This window comes from Lucilia cuprina, chromosome 5, assembly GCF_022045245.1.
Source record: "Lucilia cuprina isolate Lc7/37 chromosome 5, ASM2204524v1, whole genome shotgun sequence".
NCBI classification, from domain to species: Eukaryota; Metazoa; Arthropoda; class Insecta; order Diptera; family Calliphoridae; genus Lucilia; species Lucilia cuprina.
In genome coordinates, this window is record NC_060953.1 from 48337421 (window position 1) to 48344413 (window position 6993).

Sequence of the window (6993 nt, forward strand, 5' to 3'; positions counted from 1 at the left end):
AGTAAAAACAGCATCCTTTTTTCTAGATTAGACGACCGTCTTTAAATTTTTTTGGAAAAATACTTGAAGCGCATGTGTGAAAACCATAAAAAAAAACAAATTTCAAATTTGTTTGCTTCTCGAGTACTTTGTTTTGTTATAACACGAAATGGCAAAAACAAGTATTAACACTAAGCGCACAATTTTATTAATCAGGACGTCCTTATTAAAGAAAAAAAAAGAATTTTGCCATCTTACAGCTGTTTTTTGGTGTTATAAAAAACAATAGTCAAACACAAATACAGTATGTACTCTGGCATTAATCTACATGTGTGTATGTGTACTTAATTATCTATAGATTATTAGGGTGGCACTTTATTTTGTTAAAATTAGTTTTCAGTGGTCCAGGGGTGACACAAAAGATAGATATTCTACTTATCCTTTGTAGATAAAAAATATAGGTGCAGAGATATAAAGATAGATAAAGAGATAAATATATAGATAAAGAGATAAACAGATAGATAAAGACATAAGTAGATAGATAAAGATATAAACAGTTCGATAAAGATATAAATAGATAAACAGATAGATAAAGATATAGATAAACAGATAAATAGATAGATTAAGATTTAGATAAAGAGATAAATATATCGATAAGGATATAGATAAAGAGATAAATATGTAGATAACGAGATAAATATGTAGACAACGAGATAAATATGTAGATAACGAGATAAATATATAGATAAATAGGTAGATATATATAGGTAGATAGATAGATAGATAGATAGATAGTTAGATAGATAGATAGATAGATAGATAGATAGATAGATAGATAGATAGATAGATAGATAGATAGATAGATATATAGATAGATAGATAGATAGATAGATAGATAGATAGATAGATAGATAGATAGATAGATAGATAGATAGATAGATAGATAGATAGATAGATAGATAGATAGATAGATAGATAGAAAGATAGATAGATAGATAGATAGATAGATAGATAGATAGATAGATAGATAGATAGATAGATAGATAGATAGATAGATAGATAGATAGATAGAAAGATAGAAAGATGGATAGATAAATTTTTGACTCAAGATAGATAGATAGATAGATAGATAGATAGATAGATAGATAGGTTGATAGATAGATAGATAGATAGATAGATAGATAGATAGATAGATAGATAGATAGATAGATAGATAGATAGATAGGTAGATAGATAGATAGATAGATAGATAGATAGATAGATAGATAGATAGATAGATAGATAGATAGATAGATAGATAGATAAATAGATAGATAGATAGATAGATAGATATCTTGAAATTTTCTTTAAATTAAAAACTACACTAAGCATCAGTTCATGATCAAATCACGTTGGTCCAAATTTTGGAATGTTTAATTATCCCTTTTAAGTTTCTTTCATGTTTTAGTGCAACCAGATTACTTACCTCTTACAAACTAAGACCACCCTAATGTTAAAGCAATTCAAAATGAACATTTAAAATTCGACTAAGTATTAAAAGTGGAAAAATGTACTTTTTATGCCGCAAAAGTACCAATAGCTTAAATTATAAATAATTTGTGAGGTATTGAAAGTTTTATTTAAATTTGCAAAATTATTTCGTTATAAATTTTATAAGGATTATCCGAATATCAATAATTTGTTTAAACAAACTTTTAAAACATAAAATAATTTAGAACTGCGAATTTGAATTCCAAACAAGTCAATTTAAAAATAAACTTTCCCTTACTGGATACAAAATCAAATTGACAACTATATATAAGAGATTTGTTTCTCTTAGGTAATACTAAATATTGGCCTTTCTTTTTTCCAATTAAACCCCAAAAATTAGAATATTTTTTACCAATTTGTTCCCTTCTAATGTGCACCTAACATGTGTCACCTAACTAAATATATTCGTGTAACCTGTGCCATGTATGTACTAGACATGTTTGTTTTTACTTTTGCAATTTTTATATTCCGGCTGTGGTTTCCGTTTTTTTCTTCTTATTTTTTGGTTTAAATATTACCAACTCCTTAGATGGATTAATGCATAAATTTTCCTTATTTTCTCTATTGTCTGTGTTCTATAATTTAACACCTGTAAACTAAATATAAACACACAAACACCAGTTTAATAATAAATTTTTATTACGACAAAGTATTATTTTTACACTTACATTTGTTTGTGTGTGTAAGTGTAAGTATCTGTGTAAAAGTGTTTTGTAAACATGTGTTCCTACAAAGGCGCCACCTGATTTAGTTTACTCTCACTCAATTTTTATTGAATTTTTGTTAAATTAATAATATTAAAGGTATTTTTACCAATTGCCCGAAATACCAGAAGGTCATAATTCTTGATGTTAAAGTTAATGGGCTTAAGTTTAATATAATTTATAATGATTCTGAAGAAATGGGTGATGTATTACTTATTGGTCAAGATTTATATTTATGGTTATATGTTTAGACGACGTAACAGGCAATGGTAGTTAATGATATCATTAGATTTAAACAAAAATCCTTACATTTAACCATTGATCTTAATGGTATTGTATGTATAACAATTCCGGTTACAATGTCCACATTTGGATTATTTTGCTTTTATGTTTTATTCTATAAATGTTTTATTTATGTAATATTTTAAAAATCTGTACTATTTCCAGTTATTTTTGTCACCTAGTTCAAATGTGTGATTAAAATTCTAAATTTCGGCTGGTTTTAAAATCAAATGCCAATAAATACATACACATTTTAAATGCGTCATCAAATGACACGTTTTCTTTCTTGAAAGACATGTAAATTATAAATCTACGTGTATTAAGGTGGTTCAAATATGATTTAACGAAATTAAAATCTATTTAATCCACTAAAAAGGTATTCCTGAATTCATAGGATAGTCCATAAGCTAATCAATATTACAATATATGTATATAAATATAGTCAATAAACTATTCCATATACTGGCAAATAGACTAGTTCATAGACTAGACTATAGACTAGACTATAGACTAGACTATAAACTAGACTATAGACTAGACTATAAACTAGACTATAGACTAGACTATCGTCTAGACTATAGGTTAGACTGTAGACAAGACTATAGACTAAACTATAGACTAGACTATAGACTAGACTATAGACTAGACTATAGACTAGACTATAGACTAGACTATAGACTAGACTATAGACTAGACTATAGACCAGACTATAGACTAGACTATAGACTAGACTATAGACTAGACTATAGATTAGACTATAGACTAAACTATATGGTAGATTGTACTATACTATTTACTACACTATTGACTAATCTATAGACTAAGTAGTCAATAGACCTTTAGATTAAACTTTTCAAAAATTTATAAGTAAGATAAAACTCGGAAAATGTGTTGTAATTTCCGATAACCATACCTGGTCCGCATGCTTGACAATATACTACTTAATAAACTAGTCTATAGAGTAGTTCAAAGACTAGTCAATAGGCCAATCTTTAGAATAGTTATATAACTAATCCAATCTAGTTATTAGCTATTCTATAGGCCAGTCAATAAACTATGCCATAGTGATAGTCTGTGGACTTCTTTCTTTGCTTTTTATCTCCAGTAGAAATACGCCAAATTGAACGTTTTGGGGAAATTGAATAAAAATAAGACACCAAAACCCCTAAATAACTCCCATTCGTTACAATTGATTAGTGTTTTACATATACCTATCTTATTTTCCTTAACAAATTTCTTATAAGTACTAAGTATTTGTAGTTTAATTAATGCAAACCTGTTTATATATTTTTTTTTACTTTCCTCTTCTTTGCAAATTTATTGATTTTATAATTGATATGTATTAAATGAATGAATTGAGGACAATTATCTTTTTTTTCTATAGCGAAAATTTTAAAATATGTAATGGTTGGTTTCTTCTTGGAAATTTATAAATAATAAAATAACTGTGAAAGCAGGAGGTTCAAGTGATACAGTTAAAGAAATTGTAAAAAAAATAGATTTAGGCATCCTATTACGGAGGCAACGTTTTGAAACAGTTTTAAATTTAGACTTAATTATTATATATGTAGAAGAGAATATGGATTTATATATTTTGCCACTTTATATATTTATATAGTTTTCTACCCTTTGGTTAGATCGACAAGAAACCTAAAATGGGAAAAGCTTTTGCCTTGGGTTGTTTCGATAATCGACAGTTTAGTGAAGAGGTCAATAATAAGTTTTGCGTTGGTAAAACATTCGTCGTAAACCCACAAGTAAATTTTTTTGGTCCGGTGTAGCTAGACAACTGAAATATTCATTCCTAATACATTTCTTCCGCACTGAAAATGCATAACATTCGACTTTAGGTCCTGTTTAGAATTATAGCCACATTTTTCTATACACTTCTTCAGACTACATCGTCTATAATTAAATCAACAGACTAGTCTATGAATAAGTCTATTGACTAGTAAGTTGACTATTTTACGACTTATTCATTAGTCTATTGAGTTTAATAATCAATATACGGACTGATCTAGTAATCTTCAGTCTATGAATAAGTCTATTGACAAGTATATGGAGTAGTAAGGCTAATCCATGGAAAAGGCTATCGATTAGTCTATTGAGTTAATAATTATTAAGTCTATTTACTAGTATAAATATCAGTCTCTGGAATGATCAAGAAATCTATCGATCCATTGATCTATGGACAACTTCTAATGATCTCTTTATGGACTAGTACATACATACCAGTCAATTCTATGGACTATTCTTTTAACTTTACTATTGTTTGATTGGACAATTTTTACTGACTAGCCTATTAGTCTATTAAGTTATTAAATATTAAGTAGTCTATTAACTAGTTAAATGATCAGTCTATGGAATAGTTTATGAACTATTTTGTGAACTAGATTATTTAACTCTATGAATTGGTCTTTTGATTTTATTATTGATCTATGTACAGCTTTTATAATTAGTCATTTTTTTGACTAGTATATGGACAAGGTTATGAACTGCTCTGTGAACTAGTCTATCAATTAGTCAATTCTATAGACATAAACATGGACTGTTATAAATCGATTTCATATTGATACTTAAACTAATTGTACCTAAATTTGAGGTCTCCTACTTATTACTGTTTCTCAAATACATATATGAGTAATTACTTAGGACAATTTTTACTTACTCGGTAATCTGGCAAGTAATATTGAAGCAATGTGGAAGTACTTACTTTTGGAATGAATAACTAATTATTTCTGTTCGACGAGATTCAAAATATAACTGGTTACAATTGTACTTACGCATAAAACCGGCTTTACAGTTATTTTTTATACCCACCTTCAAAAAATATTGGGGGTATATTGATTTTCTCATTCCCTTTGTAACACATCGAAATATTGATCATAGACCCATAAAAGTATATATATTATTGGCCCTTATTACATTCTAAGACGATCTAGCCATGCCTGTCCGTCCGTCTGTTGAAAGCACGATAGAGTCCGAACGAAAATAGCTAATATATATAAACATATGATTCCTTATATGTAAAGTTTGTTTGGTATGGGCAATATCGCTTCACGTTCTCGTAATGTCCATATACAAGTGGCCTCCCGAAAAACAGCTTTAACTGTTTTAACAATACGAGTATAGCAAAGAAATTCGACAGAAATAAGTTTTATACGAGCCAAATTCTCTCTACCAAATTTTATGAGCATCGATCCATAATTGACCCTTCCCCTTATATATGGTTCCCAAGAAAAATGACTTTAACGACCATTGCTGTCATAAAGATAAGAGTTTAGCGCGGAAATTCGATATAAGTAAGTTTGTTACGAGCAAAAATCTAGACTATAGTCAAGTCTATAGTCCAGACTGTAGTCAAGTCTATAGTCAAGTCTATAGTCCAGACTATAGTCAAGTCTATAGTGTTAAGTCTATAGTCAAGTCTATGGTCTAGACTATAGTCAAGTCTATAGTTCAGACTATAATCAAGTCTATAGTACAGATTAAAGTCAAGTCTATAGTCCAGTCCTATTTCAAGTCCAGACTATAGTCAAGTCTATAGTCCAGACTATCGTCAAGTCTATAGTCCAGACTATAGTCAAGTCTATAGTGTAGACTATAGTTAAGTCTATAGTCAAGTCTATAGTCTAGACTATAGTCAAGTCTATAGTTCAGACTATAGTCAAGTCTATAGTTCAGACTAAAGTCAAGTCTATAGTCCAGTCCTATTTCAAGTCCAGACTATAGTCAAGTCTATAGTACAGACTATAGTCAAGTCTATAGTCCAGACTATAGTCAAGTCTATAATCCAGACTATAGTCAAGTCTATAATCCAAACTATAGTCAAGTCTATAGTCCAGGCTATAGTCAAATCTATAGCTAGACTATAGTCAAGTCTATAGTCGAGACTATAGTCAAGTCTATAGTCCAGACTATAGTCAAGTCTATAGTCCAGTCCTATTTCTAGTCCGGCTATATTTCTCCTAAATTGTTGATATACATTACATATCCATGTACAATTTAAGGAATCTACCTGTAATGGTTTTTCATATAGAAATACATTTCAAGAGGCGTGGCCATTCTTCATGAACTTCATAACAATTATGCCAATATTCTAATTTTTATATTTAATTAATATGGGTCATCATCCACGCGCTTTCTAAATACTAAACTGGATCCGAAAAATATTATTGTTGTAGACAATATATATATTTCTCCTAAATTGTTGATATACATTACATATCCATGTACAATTTAAGGAATCTACCTGTAATGGTTTTTCATATAGAAATACATTTCAAGAGGCGTGGCCATTCTTCATGAACTTCATAACAATTATGCCAATATTCTAATTTTTATATTTAATTAATATGGGTCATCATCCACGCGCTTTCTAAATACTAAACTGGATCCGAAAAATATTATTGTTGTAGACATATTGATTTAATATAATCTGCTAATGAAAACTGCCACGCCCACTATCAATCCATTAAATCCAGTTTATACCTATTCC

The 6993-nt window shown here is 28.9% G+C and overlaps 1 long non-coding RNA gene across 1 annotated transcript in view; it reads left to right on the forward strand.

The window, feature by feature from the left end:
* LOC124420465 overlaps positions 1 to 6993 on the forward strand; it is an 80015-nt gene that overhangs the window by 16038 nt on the left and 56984 nt on the right. The window lies entirely within an intron of this gene.